Consider the following 16088-nt stretch of genomic DNA (forward strand, 5'->3'; position numbering starts at 1 on the left):
GCAGAGAGCAGTACTTTGCTTGAAAACAGTAAAATAATAATGATAATCATTTTTCTTCTTCCCTTCTTTTAGGCTTTGACCAGGAGAGAATAACTACAAGAAACTACTAATTTACAAAATGTGCAGATGACCTAGTTTATTCATAACCATAGGAGTTTTAATTTATTAAGCAACAATTTAATATAAGCAGTGCCTAGTAATTCTAGTTTACTGTGTGTTTTGCAGGAGAATAATGTATTACTTAATGGGAAAGATAAATTTCTTATTGGAAAATTTTAATAATGAACAAAATTATCTTTGGGTATTTCCATGAGAAGTAATTAGTTGCAAAACTGTCCTTCCCTGAAGTGTGGCAGTATCGGTGGCAATTGCTATTTAGTGGTGAATTCCCTTCTAAACGATCTACTCATGCCTTGCTGCAGTAGAGTGAAGGGAGGAGCAGGAATGGAATGACCCATGTGAAAGGTCCAGGGCTAGGAAGAAATCTCATTAAAGAAGTTCCTGACATTCATTAGCTACAACCCCTGCCCCTAGCTACCACCGTGGGGATATGGAGACCAAGGATTCTGCTTCACATTCTCAAATGACTTGGCAGGCTGCAGAAACCTAGGTGCCTAGCGTATATCTCTTCCTTTGGTTTGCTAAACTGCCCAAAACTTGTTCCTGCCACTGAAAAGACCCCTTTGCATCAAAGCATAAGCTCTAGAAAGCCTTTGGTAAAATGCAGATGTTAAACCACATGAGAAACATATTAATTTATGTGAATCTGTGAGCACTTAGGCATTAATTAGTAATTAAGTTCTAGAGATGTTTTAGAAAATGACCAGGTATTATTAAAACCCTGCAAGTGACAAAACCTCAATTCGAACCTGCTTAAGCAAATAAGGAATTTATTGGCTTGCAAAACCTGGGGTAGCTCATGAGATTAAGGGGAGAGCTTCAGGAATAAAGTCACATGGTCTGGAACCAAGAATCCAACAGCACCAGAATTCTCTCAACTCATTTCCCAGTTTGTTTTACCTCTAGGTGTTGATATAATACTCTATTACTGAAGATGACCTTTCTCCATCCAGCCAAGGACTATTAATACAGCCAAATTGGGGCTTTTATTATTCTAGCTTAGCAACATCAAAGAAAAAACAGAGAGAGAGAGAGAGATCCCTTATTTTATCTGGCATCCACATCTCAATCCCGAGGAAGCCCATGTATGGTTCAATAGGTCATATGTCTACCCCTTGGACCAATAACTGTTGGAATGAACACCATGATTGGTTCAGTCTGGGGCATGCGACTATTTCTATGGACAGAAAAGAAGGGTGCCGTGATAGAGTGCCCCAAAACAGTCCCATGAAGTAAAAAGGAGTTCTCACACAGAGAAAAGGAAACTAGTATAAGACATAAGATGCAAAAAAGCTATTCTTCCTCACTGTAGAGGAAAAAAAAGGTCTAGCATTTTCTTAAGCCATTTTTCCATTTTTATTTTGTGTCTGGGCTTCACCCTACAGATTTTGTATGTGTCGTGGCTTTTGTGCAGACCCACTGTCGGGCTCCTCAGTAAAGATAAGCTGTGGAAACCCGGCTAACTGAGGATGCAACTACCAAGCAGTATTGTAAAGGTGGAATGTAAGCTGCTATCACAAAGGTCCCACAATATTGTGTGGCTTAAATATGAAGGGCTGAACATTTCTCTCCCATGTAATAGTCCAGGCTCATAGAGCAGATGTGCCATCTTCAGTATGCATCTCCCTTCCCATTCGAGGTGGCTGCTTTAGCTTCTACATGCATCCCAGCCATCAGAAAGCATTAAGGGGCAAGGAAAGCCCTACTCATTTCTCTATAAGGTGCAGGTTGGATGTGGTAAAATCCCTTTGCCTAAAACAGATATGTGATCACAATGAGGCTCAAGGAAAACAGGAAATGTAGTCTCTGGCTGGGCAGCCATGTGTCTAGCTGAAACTTCAGAGCTGGGTTATTATAGGAAAAGAAAAATGGATATTGGTGAATGATAAGCAGTCACTGCCATAGAGCATTATTCCTGCAGGGTTGCAGATGAGCTAGAAGGCCAAAGAAAGACTGAGAAACTCCTTAGGGTTCCAGGTAATCCCTTTTTTTTCCTTCTCTTCAGAAGCAACACCAGCCCAGTGCAGGGGAGTCATCTGCTGGGAAAAGTGGGAGCAGGAGCTGTAAGGTGGTAGGGAAGAGCACCAGAAGCAGGCCCAGTACTCAGTCAATAGCCACTAATATGGCTGCTCTCATTGTGAAAATACTAAAATGTAAACTGTACCATTGGCTAAAGGGCCAGCCCCCTAAGTTCTTTTGAATGCCCATCTGAGACCCTGTTTACCCCGACTCCTCTCCTGAGATCCTCATGCTCCTCCCATAATGCAGCAGCTAAAGAATTAATGTCTGGCTCAGAGAGGGTCTCTAGAGGTCAGAGCCTCTCTGATGGATACTCTACTGTGATTGGCCAGTGCTGATTGGTGATGGTTTGATGATCAGCCTTGGCTAGAAACCTAACACACAGCAACCTGCCTCAGGCCCCAAATTCACTCCAAAATAAAGACAGAAGTGCAATGTATGGAGATTACTCAACCTTATCCTTACTGTACATTTGAAATCTTGCTATAGATACCAAGATTTTGAAGTTGAGTCCGATTTCCATGACCCATAACATCAGTGTGCATGACCCCTGTAGGCAAAGTTTATTTTGATAGAAGAGAAAAAGTTTAATATTTAATATTTTAATATTTTCACAATGAGTGCAGCCACATTAGTAGCTTCTGAGTGAGAGAAACTCTGGTGATGTCTCTAAAACAATGCAAATAAGCCATTAAGAAGTCAAAATGTGGGAGAGGCAGAATTAATCTAATAGCCAGCCCTCCCAAGGGCATCTTCATGACACTGAATCCTTCTTTCAGCTGGGTTGGAGAGGTGCAATGGAATAGAAAGGTTTGGGTATAGAAGGTCCTGGTAGTAGTGTAAGTAGTGGAGAGAGTGGGTTTGAAACCTGTTTCCCTGATTACAATCTGTACAGCTAGTCTCTATATCTGTAGAGCAGAGGATAATAATACTGTCTTTACCATAAATATAAAGGCTATAATGGTTGAATGAATTAGGCATACTGGGTGATTGGTATGTAGTAGACACTCAATAAAAATAAGTTCACATTCCTTTTGCTTTTATTCTCCTCTCTTATCCTCTTCCCTCACTCACCCACACCTAGACACATACCACCTCCCACACACACTTGCATAGGAATTTGTAGTGGAACCACAGTCAGGTAACTTAATGTATTTCTCAGGTTTTTAACATGAAAAACAAGGACGGCACATTTCTTGAGTGGTGAGTGAGATTATGAATGCACAGCAGGTTACAGATGTGGAGGAATACTAGTGTGGTCAGGAGGAGCAGAAGGAGGCGACAAATTTACATATTTTCCATGCGTAGCTCCATCATTTCTACAGCCTGACTTATAAAACCATCTACACTCAACAGAGTTTCAGTTTACTTCTGGATTAAAGCAACGATATGTAATATCGAATATGCGAATAATTGCATCAAAATCTTCCATCTTTTAAAATGTGCCTGGCCCAAAGTAGACACTCATCAGTATCTGTTGAGTAGAATGGATTAGTAATGAAGCCAGCATATTTTTTAAGGCAAAAGAAACAAAAAGTAGAATGTACTTCAGGTATACACGCACTTATTTCACACCAACCCCAGACTAATGTTTGAAGAAATAAAAGTGAACCAGCTCATGAATTATACTGAACTTTACATTCTCCTCCAACCGGTAATTGCTTTAAGGAGGGCCTCTGCCTTAGTCATTGTCAGCTAACAGATGAAAATGCATGCTTATTCTAAATGTATGTTTGAATTTCCAAAGTCTTGCATGTCACATGAAGAACCATATTTCAGTCAACATTTCCACTTACTAAAAGGAAATAATCAACGAATAAACTTTGTTTTTAAAGAAATATCTTTGGGAAGATAAGTAGAAATTTATGCATAATTCATGAATTGGCAAATGCTTTTACTGTTTCTTTAGCATTGTTCACATAAAACACCTGGCACAGAGGTGCAAAGTACCCCTTCTCTCTGCAGAGCCATCAACAAATGTTTGTTGAGTATCTTTTGGACTCTGTGATTGAGAAGCTCAAGGTGGTGGCAAGAAACCATTAGAGACAGGGAGGGCTGTCATCAACAGAATTTCTAATGTGTTAATAAAACACATTTCCTCAAATTAGATCTGGTTTAGGGGGAGTAAAATTTGGAAGGTTAGAAAAAAGTGAGGTAAGCTGGGCACAGTGGCTTACGCCTGTAATCCCAGCACTTTGGGAGGCTGAATTGGCTGGATCATGAGGTCAGGAGTTTGAAACCAGTCTGATCAACATGGTGAAACTCTGTCTCTATTAAAATACAAAAATTAACCCGGGTTGGGTGTGGTGGTGCACACCTATAATCCCAGCTATTCAGGAGGCGGAAGCAGGAGAATCGCTTGAACCCAGGAGGCAGAAGTTGCAGTGAGCCGAGATTGTGCCACTGCACTCCAGCCTGGGTGACAGAGGGAGAATCCATCTCAAAAAAGAAAGAAAGAAAGAAAGAAAAATGGTGGGTATGTGGCTATTCCTTTATGCATGGCCTTGTGGGCCATATTAAAGGATTTAGACTTTATTCTATAGCAACAGGAAGCTGTTAAAGATGTTTGGTGGCGTGTGTGGAGTGATAGAGAAATTAACCAGATCTTTACGTTGGAAAAATGGCACTGGCAACTTAGGGAGGATGAATGGGAGGGGCAAGCTTGGAAGCAAGGGGCTGATCAAGGAGGCTAAGACAACAGCCCAGGCAATAAACGCAGGGGGTCTGACCTTAGACCATTTCCATGAGGACACTGATTAAAGGGTGGCATGGGGTCAGGTGGGGGGTTTCAGGGAATGTTAAGGGGGTGGAATTGATAAGTATCTGAGGACAGGCAGGGGAGAGCACGTATGGGTCAAAATTGACAATGAGACTCAAATGAGTCTTAAACAAATTTAAATGATAGATTAATCTCAAGGGTGAAGTTAGACAGTTTTCCATTTAATCCTTGCCTCTCATAGCATTTAACTGCAAGGTTCGTTGATGTCTGTATTGTATGCATGGAACACTGATTTGATTCTTACTTGTTTAAAACACAGTATTATTTGGACTGTTCATCTCCTCTATTCTTCAGGTTTTTGGAAACCTGACCGGGTTTACCCATCCCAGACACCTCTGTTCAGCTAGGGCAGTGACCAGGGATAGAACCTCTGGCAGTGACAGAGGAGACAATTCTTTTATTTGTCCTAACATTTTAAACTTTTTATCAATGTGTAGATAACGTAAACCTTGTTCTATCAATTTTGGCAACAACAACAAAAAAACCACAGCTGCTGACTGCTCAGAAGATGGCTGACTAAGAACAGCTCAGGACTTCAGCTCCCAGTGAAAGTGCAGAGGGTGAGTGGACACCGCGTTTCCAGATGAATTTTTATTGCCCACAGACCAGGAGATTCCCAGGCAGAGGGGTCGCCAGCACCGCTGTCCCAGCCTGTGCGGCTGTTTTGGCCCCCAAGGGGCTGATTTGTCCTGCACGGCTGCTGTGACCATGTCCTGGTGCAGGCGGTTCTCCGTACAAAAGCCACTGGTCTGGGAACCCTCTTAGCTGGCGACTGGAGCCCTGAGACGGCAGTTGCCCATTCATCTGAAATAGTGAGCCAGGCCAGGAGATTCCTAGGCAAAAAAACCACCAGGAGCCTCAGCACCGCTGTTTGAGCCAACTCAGTGAGCTGCAGCACGGGAGATCCCGGCGCCTTTTCAACAAGCAACTGGAACGCGGGGTCGTTCAACTTAAAAAATAGAAAAAAGACTCTGAGTCAGGGAGCCAGGTGATCAGGCTCAGTTGGTCCCACCCCCCACCCCCAACAACAACAACAACGACAACAAACACAGTAATTGAAAACGCTCTGGGTTGAGCATTTCACAGCAAGCACAGCTGAACCCGGGACGGTCCGGTTCTGTGGGGAAGGAGCGTCTGCCATTACTGAGACTCTTCACCACTATGGAGGCAGGCGCCATTGCTGAGGCAACCCGCTATTACCAAGGCAACCAGCCACAACAGAGAGAGTCCGCCATAACAGAGGCAGGGCCACCGTTACCGAGGCAGTTCTAACTATGCCCATATAAACAGGACTGCAGGGAAGATCACACGGCAGCTGGGTGGAGCCCACAGCAGCTCAGCAAAGCCTCTGCAGGCAGACAGTGACTAGGTGGGCTGTTATCTGGTCAGGGCAGACCTGAAAGAAAAAACAAAAAGGGCAGCAGCACAATGGAAACTCATAAAGCCCTAATTCTCTGGGACAGAGCACCTGGGAACAAAAAGCAGTTTATGAGTTCAGCTGCAGCAGACCTAAACGTACCTGCCCAGCAGCTCTGAATGAACAACGGAGCTCACAGCTCAGGACTTGAGCCCCAATAAAAGACAGACTGTCTCCTCAAGTAGCTCCCTGACCCCCACAGATCCAAAGAGTCACCTCATAAAGGAGAGAACAGACTGACATTTGGTGAGCATCCTTCTGGGGCAAAGATAGCAGAAGAGGAAACTGGTAGCAACCCTTACTGTTCTGCAGCTGCTGCAGGTGATCCCCAGGCAAGCAGGGCCTGGAGAGGACCTCAGCAGTCCTACAGCAGAGGGGTCAGACTGTTAGAAGGAAAGCTTAAAAACAAACAAAAAAAAAAGAAGTAACTTCAGCATCCATAAACTGGAAGCTCACTCAGAGACCCAATCTGAAAGACAGTAACTACAAAGACAACAGGTGGATAAACCCACGAAAATGGGAAGAAACCAGCAAAAAAGGATGACAACTCCCAAAACCAGAACACCTCTCCTCCTAAAAGGGAGCACAACACCTCACCAGCAAGGGAACAAGACCGGATGGAGAAGGAGTGTGATGAAATGACAGAATCAGACTTCAGAAGGTGGATAGTAAGAAACTACAGTGAGCTAAAAGAACATGTTCTAATCCAATGCAAAGAAACTAGCAATGTTGAAAAAAGATTGGACGAAATGCTAATGAGAATGGACAACATAGAGAGGAATATAAGTGAATTGATGGAGCTGAAAAACACAACATGAGAACTTCGTGAAGCGTGCACAAGTTTCAACAGCTGAATTGACCAAGCAGAAGAAAGGATATCAGAGGTCGAAGATCAACTCAATGAAATAAAAAGAGAAGGCAAGAACAGAGAAAAAAGCGCAAAAAGGAATGAACAAAATCTTCAAGAAATGTGGGACTGAGAAAAGACCTAATCTACGATTGATAGGTGTACCTGAATGTGATGAAGAGAATAAATCCAAGCTGGAAAATACTCTTCAGGATATTATCCAGGAAAACTTCCCCAACCTAGCAAGGCAGGCCAATATTCAAATCCAGGAAATACAGAGAACACCACAAAGATATTCCTCAAGAAGAGCAACCCCAAGGCACATAATCATCGGATTCACCAGGGTTGAAATGAAAGAGAAAATGCTAAGAGCAGCCAGAGAGAAAGGTTGGGTTACCCACAAAGGGAAGCCCATTAGACTCACAGCAGATCTCTCAGCAGAAACGCTATGAGCCAGAAGAGATTGGGGGCCAATATTCAACATCCTTAAAGAAAAGAACTTTCAACCCAGAATCTCCTATCCAGCCAAACTAAGCTTCATAAGTGAAGGAAAAATAAAATCCTTTGTGAACAAGCAAGTACTCAGAGATTTCATCACCACCAAACCTGCTCTACAAGAACTCCTGAAAGAGGCTCTACACATATAAAGGAACAACCAGTACCAGCCACTCCAAAAACATACCAAATGGTAAAAGAGCACCAACACAATCAAGAATCTGCATCAACTAACCAACAAAACAGCCAGGTAGCATCAAAATGACAGTATCAAATTCACACCTAACAATACTATCCCTAAATGTAAATGGACTAAATGCCCCAATCAAAAGGCACAGACTGGCAAATTGGATAAAAAGCCAAAACCCATCAGTGTGCTGTATCCAGGAAACCCATCTTACATGCAAGGATACACAAAGGCTCAAAATAAAGGGGTGGAGGAAGATCTACCAAGCAAATGGAGAGCAAATAAAAGCAGGAGTTGCAATTCTCATCTCTGATAAAATAGACTTTAAAGCAACAAAGATCAAGAGACAAAGAAGGACATTACCTAATGGTAAAAGGATCACTGCAACAAGAAGAGCTAAAGATCCTAAATATATACACACCCAATACAGGAGCACCCAGATACATAAGGCAAGTTCTTAATGACTTACAAAGAGATTTAGACTCCCACACAATAATAGTGGGAGACTTTAACACCCCATTGTCAATATTAGACAGATCAACCAGACAGAAAATCAACAAGGATATGCAGGACCTGAACTCAGACCTGGAACAAGCAAACCTAATAAACATTTACAGAACTCTCCACCCCAAATCCACAGAATATACATTCTTCTCAGCACCACATCACACCTACTCTAAAATTGACCACATAATTGGCAATAAATCACTCCTCAGCAAATGCAAAAGAATGGAAATCAAAACAAACAGTCTCTCAGACCACAGTGCAATCAAGTTAGAACTCAGAATGCAGAAACTAATTCAGAACCGCACAGCTTCATGGAAACTGAACAACTTGTTCTTGAATGTTGACTGGATAAACAATGAAATGAAGGCAGAAAAAAAGATGTTCTTCAAAACCGGTGAGAACGAATACACAACATACCAGAATCTCTGGGACACATTTAAAGCAATCTCTAGAGGAAAATATATAGTAATGAGTGCCCACATGAGAAGAAAGGAGAGATCGAAAATTGACACCCTATCATCAAAATTAAAAGAACTAGAGGAGCAAGATCAAAAAAACTCAAAACCTAGCAGAAGACAGGAAATAACTAAGATCAGAGCAGAACTGAAGAAAATAGAGACACAAAAAAAACTCTTCAAAAAATCAATAAATCCAGGAGCTGGTTTTTCGAAAAGATCAACAAAATAGACAGACCACTAGCCAGATTAATAAAAAAGAAAAGAGAGAATAACCAAATTGATGCAATAAAAAACGATAAAGGGGATATCACCACAGATTCCACAGAAATCCAAACCATCATCAGAGATTATTACAAACAACTCTATGCATATAAACTAGTAAACCTGGAAGAAATGGATAAATTCCTGGACACCTGCATCCTCCCAAGCCTAAACCAGGAAGAAGTCGAAACCCTGAATAGACAAATAACAAGATCTGAAGTTGAGGCAGCAATTAAAAGCCTACCACCCAAAAAACGCCCAGGTCCAGATGGATTCACAGCCGAATTCTACCAGACATACAAAGAGGAGCTGGTACCATTCCTTCTGAAACTATTCCAGACAATCCAAAAAGAGGGAATCCTTCCCAAATCATTTTATGAGACAAACATCATCCTGATGCCAAAACCCAGTGGAGACTCAACAAGAAAAGAAAACTTCAGGCCAATATCCATGATGAACATAGATGCAAAAATCTTCAATAAAATACTGGCAAGCCGATTGCAACAGCATATCAAAAAGCTTATCCACTATGATTAAGTAGGATTCATCCCAGGGATGCAAGGCTGGTTCAACATACACAAGTCCATACACGTAATTCACCACATAAACAGAACCAAAGACAAAAACCACATGATTATCTCAATTGATGCAGAGAAGACCTTTGACAAAATTCAACAACACTTTATGCTAAAAACCCTCAATAAACTAGGTATTGATGGAACGTATCTCAAAATAATAAAAGCTATTTACATCAAACCAACAGCCAATATCATACTGAATGGGCAAAAACTGGAAGCATTCCCTTTGAAATCTGGCACTAGACAAGGATGCACTCTCTCATCACTCCTATTCAATATAGTACTGGAAGTTCTAGCCAGAGCAATCAGTCAAGAAAAAGAAATAAAGGGTATTCAAATTGGAAAGGAGGAAATCAAATTGTCTCTATTTGCAGATGACATGATTGTATATCTAGAAGACCCCATTGTCTCAGCCCAAAATCTCCTGAAACTGATAAACAACTTCAGCAAAGTCTCAGGATACAAAATCAACGTGCAAAAATCAAAAGCATTCCTATACACCAGTAACAGATTTAAAGAGAGCCAAATCAAGAATGAACTGCCATTCACAATTGCTACAAAGAGAATAAAATATCTAGGAATACAACTTACAAGGAACATAAAGGACTTCTTCAAGAACTACAAGCCACTGCTCAATGAAATAAGAGAGGACGCAAACAGATGGAGAAACATTCCATGTTCGTGGTTAGGAAGAATCAACATCGTGAAAATGGCCATACTGCCCAAAGTAATTTACAGATTCAACGCTATTCCCATCAAGCTACCAATGACCTTCTTCACAGAACTGGAAAAAAACACCTTAAACTTCATATGGAACCAAAAGAGAGCCCGCATAGCCAAGTCAATACCAAGCAAAAAGAACAAAGCAGGAGGAATCACACTACCAGACTTCAAACTATACTACAAGGCTACAGTAATCAAAACAGCACAGTGCTGGTATCAAAATAGAGATATAGACCAACGGAACAGAACAGAGGCCTCAGAGGAAATACAACATATCTACAACCATCCGATCTTCGACAAACCTGACAAAAACAAGCAATGGGGAAAGGATTCCCTGTTTAATAAATGGTGTTGGGAAAACTGGCTAGCCATGTGCAGAAAGCAGACACAGGACCCCTTCCTGACACCTTACACCAAAATTAACTCCAGATGGATTAAAGACCTAAACGTCAGACCTAACACCATAAAAACCCTAGGAGAAAATCTAGGCAAAACCATTCAGGACATAGACGTGGGCAAAGACTTCATGACCAAAACGCCAAAAGCAATGGCAACAAAAGCCAAAATAGACAAATGGGACCTAATCAAACTCCACAGCTTCTGCACGGCAAAAGAAACAGTCAGTAGAGTGAATCGGCAACCAACAGAATGGGAAAAAAATTTTTGCAGTCTACCCATCTGACAAGGGGCTGATATCCAAAATTTACAAAGAACTAAAACAGATCTACAAGAAAAAAACAAACAAGCCCATTCAAAAGTGGGCTAAGGATATGAACAGACACTTTACAAAAGAAGACATACAGGAGGCCAACAAACATATGAAAAAATCCTCATCATCACTGGTCATTAGAGAAATGCAAATCAAAACCACATTCAGATACCATCTCACACCAGTTAGAATGGCGATCATTAAAAAATCTGGAGACAACAGATGATGGAGAGGGTGTGGAGAAATAGGAACACTTTTACACTGTTGGTGGGAGTGTAAATTAGTTCAACCATTGTGGAAGACCATGTGGCGACTCCTCAATGACCTAAAAATAGAAATCCCATTTGACCCAGCAATCCCATTGCTGGGTATATATCCAAAGGATTATAAATCATTCTATTATAAGGACATGTGCACACGAATGTTCATTGCAGCACTGTTTACAATAGCAAAGACCTGGACCAACCCAAATGCCCATCAATGATAGACTGAATAGGGAAAATGTGGTACATATGCACCACGGAATATTACGCAGCCATCAAAAATGATGAGTTCGTGTCCTTTGTAGGGACATGGATGAACCTGGAAACCATCATTCTCAGCAAACTGACACAAGAGCAGAAAATCAAACACCACATGTTCTCACTCATAGGCGGGTGTTGAACAATGAGAACACATGGACACAGGGAGGGGAGCACTACACACTGGGGTCTGTTGGGGGGAAATGGGGGAGGGACGGTGGGGGTGGGGAGGTGGGAAGAGATAGCATGGGGAGAAATGACAGATACAGGTGAGGGGAAGGAAGGCAGCAAACCACACTGCCATGTGTGTACCTATGCAACAATCTTGCATGTTCTTCACATGTACCCCAAAACCTAAAATGCAATTAAAAAAAAAGAAAAAAGAAAAAGAAAACCACAGCTTACTTAAATAGAGTACACATTTTAGGACCTCAAAACTTAAAATTACTACATTCTTAGTCCCACATAGAGGCCTACAATATAAGACTGTGTTTGCAAAGTATGGTCTAGGTATCAGTCGTTAAGGTAATACATAGATAAATATAGCTTTTTGGTTTTTTTTCAAGATTTTGTAATTCTTTGATTTCCAGTTATAGCAAGTCCTTGTTTTCATTTTTAATAGTGATCGGAAATTTCCATTTAAAATAAATTTATGTAGATAAAGAAAACTAGTTCAATGAAAAGAAAAATTATAAATAACATAGGAGTTTCCCTGATGTGTCAAAAATTGTTAAGGTAGTACAAGAGTGAATGAAATTTGGGGAACCCTAGGCAAATAGTCAGAACCTGGGACTCCAAAATCAAGCCCCAGCTTGGCTAGAAGTAATCAGGGTCTGAAGCAAATTGGGCAGCTTAGTTTGGCTGAATCTTACCTATGAAATGAGGATTGTAACATCCACCTCATAGGGTCTTAATCAAAAGAGACGGATTATGTGATAGCACCCTGAAACCTGCCAAGTGCATTAGGAATGTTAGCTTTTATTGTTGTCACAGGTGCCAGGATGTTCAAGTGCTGATTTACAATTGCTTTTCCAGAGAGAGAATTGTAGCGCCGGGAACTTACCTTCCCTGCACAGTGTACTGGGCCCTAAAACACATCTGTTGCTTCCTGATGATCGTATCAATCTTTAGGGGAAGGAGTTTATTGATTTGTTTCCCTTGAAAGTGCTTCTGTGAATTGATCTGGTCGTTTAGATGTTGCAAGCTAGCTAATGCTTCTGCCTGCGTCCCTGGCTGTGGTTGGAAATGATCCTGCTGCGGGAAAGAGGCTGGATCATTCTGTCATTCTCTGGTCTGGCCTGGCTCCTCCAAGTCTGAACAACGCCTGAGACTATGCTTAACTCCTGTGGAGTTCTGGTTGATCAAAAACATCAGTAATCTCAGAATGTGGTTCTGCTCTAAGCAGTTGCTGGGCTGAGGGTGATGGGTATTCTTACGTGTCTTTTTCATTTAAAACATTCAAAGGGGGAGGAACAAAGAATGTCATACACTCCCCAAATAATTAAACCACTTCTACATTTTTTTCCAATTTAAACATAGGTTCATTGGAGGCAGCAGAACCACTAAATAAAGTGCATGGGATTTTAAATCTGTGTTTCTGCCACTTCCTGAGCAATCTCAAGCTAGTTATTCATCCCCTACCCAGGCCTAGGTTTATGCATCTGGAAAGTGAGGATATTAGTAACACTCACACATAAAGTTTCGCTGTGAGGACTGAATGACATCACTTATGCTCTGAACAATCGAGTTCTACATCTGTGCAGGAATACATGGCAGGGTCTGGACCCATAAATTACTTTATCTGAAAATTGCTGGGCCTTAAGCACAATCCATTTATCACCTGCAACAGACATCACAGGCCCTCAAACTAGAAAGGGTTGGCATTCCTGAATCAGCCTACTGCAATACTTACCAAATGGGATGGTGACTTGGGCACTGTGCCAGAGAAAAGGCACTTGGCCCTCTGCTTTTATAGAAAAGTCTTGGCCCACAAAGAGGGAGGACCTCATGATGTAATCTTTGTCATTTGGGGTCAACCTCTGAAATGCAATCTTATATGACTCCTTCTGGCTGTCCTACTGTGAATCAGGCTCTGAGGAAGGCTGCCTGAAAGAGAAGTGATGGGCAAGGAGAGATGGTTCAGCATCCAAAGTGGACCCCTGATGATCCTACCCATGCCCAGAGCACCTTAAAGTTCTTATTACCCCAACTTTTGGGGTCCAGGAGGCACCTGGCACAGGTAAACATTCACTGGTACAAGGGTGTGGTTTAAAAATCTGTGAAATCATGTACAATAAACAAAATGCTCTTAAATAATCACACATGGGACTGGGCACAGCTATTGCTTTGTGCATAATCAAGATCTTTATGGGGTCATGAAGAAGGTTTTATTCATGAATGTGTGAGTGAGCACAGTATTGTGGATGACCAGAAGCAGTATGGCAGAATGGTCTCTCAAATCGGGCTTAGCTGAATTCAAATCAGATTCCAGCTCTGCTACATACCAGCTGTGGGAGTTTGAGTAAGCTACTTATTCTAAGTCCTGGTTTCTTTATCTCATAAATGAGGATAATCATAGTACCATCTTATAAGGTTGTTGCCAAGATTAAATGAGATAATGCATGTAAAGTACTTAGCACAGTTTCAGCATATGGCAAAGTCTGAATAGAAGTTAACTATTATTATTACCGGCCATCAGTGCCAGGTTTCCTTTCTCATGAACATAGAGAACATTTCTAGACGTGATGCAAAAAGGTTACATAATTTCCCTAATCCAGTTCCTGGGAAAGTTGTTCCCTGTTTCATTGTAACGTTTTTGGAGAAATATAGATGATGCTGGCATGTGAGTTGGAAAGAAGAGTATTTTAAAGGTGTTGCATTTTACGGTGTTGATTTTCAGCCTTATGACCATTGTGGGTTTTTTAAATCAACCCAGGATTCTCCTCTCAGAACGTTTTTACTTAGTAGAAGAAAGCCATGCTTGATGCTACCCTTGTAGTCACTTTCTCATTGATGGAACTGTCTCTCAGACCTATTAGTGGTAGGGTTGACTGGGACTGGTTTTCACGTCATTCTTAAAAAAAAAAAAAAAAAAAAAATTCTGTTCTAGGATCTCCCAGTGACTCACAAAAAAAATTGGGAAATTCATGTGGACAGTACCCAAGTCCATTAATATTACCCAGGGGCATAAAAACCTTAAATGAACATCTTGCCAGTGGTGGTGTGAAATAATTATGGACTTTGATTAATTATCTAATCCATCGGCCACTTAATGACTCTTTTTTTTTTTTTTTTTTTTTTTTTTTTGAGACTAAGTTTTGCTCTTGTTGTCCAGGCTGGAGTGCAGTGGCGTGATCTTGGCTCACTGCCACCTCCGCCTCCTGGGTTCAAGTGATTCTCCTGCTTCAGACTCCCAAGGAGCTGGGATTACAGGAGTGCGCCACCACACCCAGCTAATTTTTGTAATTTTAGTAGAGACGGCGGCGTTTCACCATGTTGGCCAGGCTGATCTCAAACTCCCAATGAGTGGTAAGGTGATCTACCTGCCTCGACTTCCCAAAGTGCTGGGATTACAGGCATGAGCCACCACACCTGGCTTAATAGCTTTTTAAAAATCATTTAAATGTCTCCATCTTTGCACATGCAACAGCCTTGAATGTCATTCTCATACCCCAGTTCATCTGGTGAATCCTACTGAATATTCAACATCAATGTCAGCTCTTCAAAGATACCTCTTATGTTTGTTAAGATATTGTTCAGTTCTTTAACACAGGTGAAACAATCGCCAACTGAATATGTATTTTACTGCACAAATCTGTAGAGGGCAATAGGATGGCTGTACCCCAAGGAGTAGCTCATGGGCCCAGGCAGGTTCTGTTCTGCTGTTTGGCCATCCCCCCAAATCTTGCCCTCATTGGTGCAGTTGAGGGTGATTCATCATCCTCATGTCTACGTTCTAGTCCACTGCAAAAAGGAAATGAAGTAGTTCAGGGCAAGCAGCTTTTGTTGACCTAAAAGTGGCATGTATCCTTTCTGCTCATACCCATTGGCTAGAACTTAAGCACATGGTCATGTCTAGCTTCAAAAGAGGCTGGGAGACATCATCTATATCTGAATTGCCATGTGCTAGCTCTCAAAAAAAGAAGGAGTTCTCTTGCTAACTGGAAGAAGAGAATGCGTGTTAAGGGACAGTTAACAATCTCTACCACACTACTTACCATTCTGAGCACCATTAGAAATATAGGGACCATTTTGCTGTCTTTTCCTTTTTTTTTTTTAAACCAAAATACCATGCAGCCATCTAAAATAGACAAATCTACAGGTTTTCATAGGAAATAGTCTTTGGGACATACATATTAAGTAAAAAATACAAAGCATAGAAAATATGTATAATGTAACAACGTTTGTACTTACATACACAGGTATGTAGAGAGAGAGGCTATTCTCAGAAAGATACAAAAGTAACTA

Source organism: Saimiri boliviensis, chromosome 3 (assembly GCF_048565385.1).
Source record: "Saimiri boliviensis isolate mSaiBol1 chromosome 3, mSaiBol1.pri, whole genome shotgun sequence".
NCBI lineage: Eukaryota > Metazoa > Chordata > Mammalia > Primates > Cebidae > Saimiri > Saimiri boliviensis.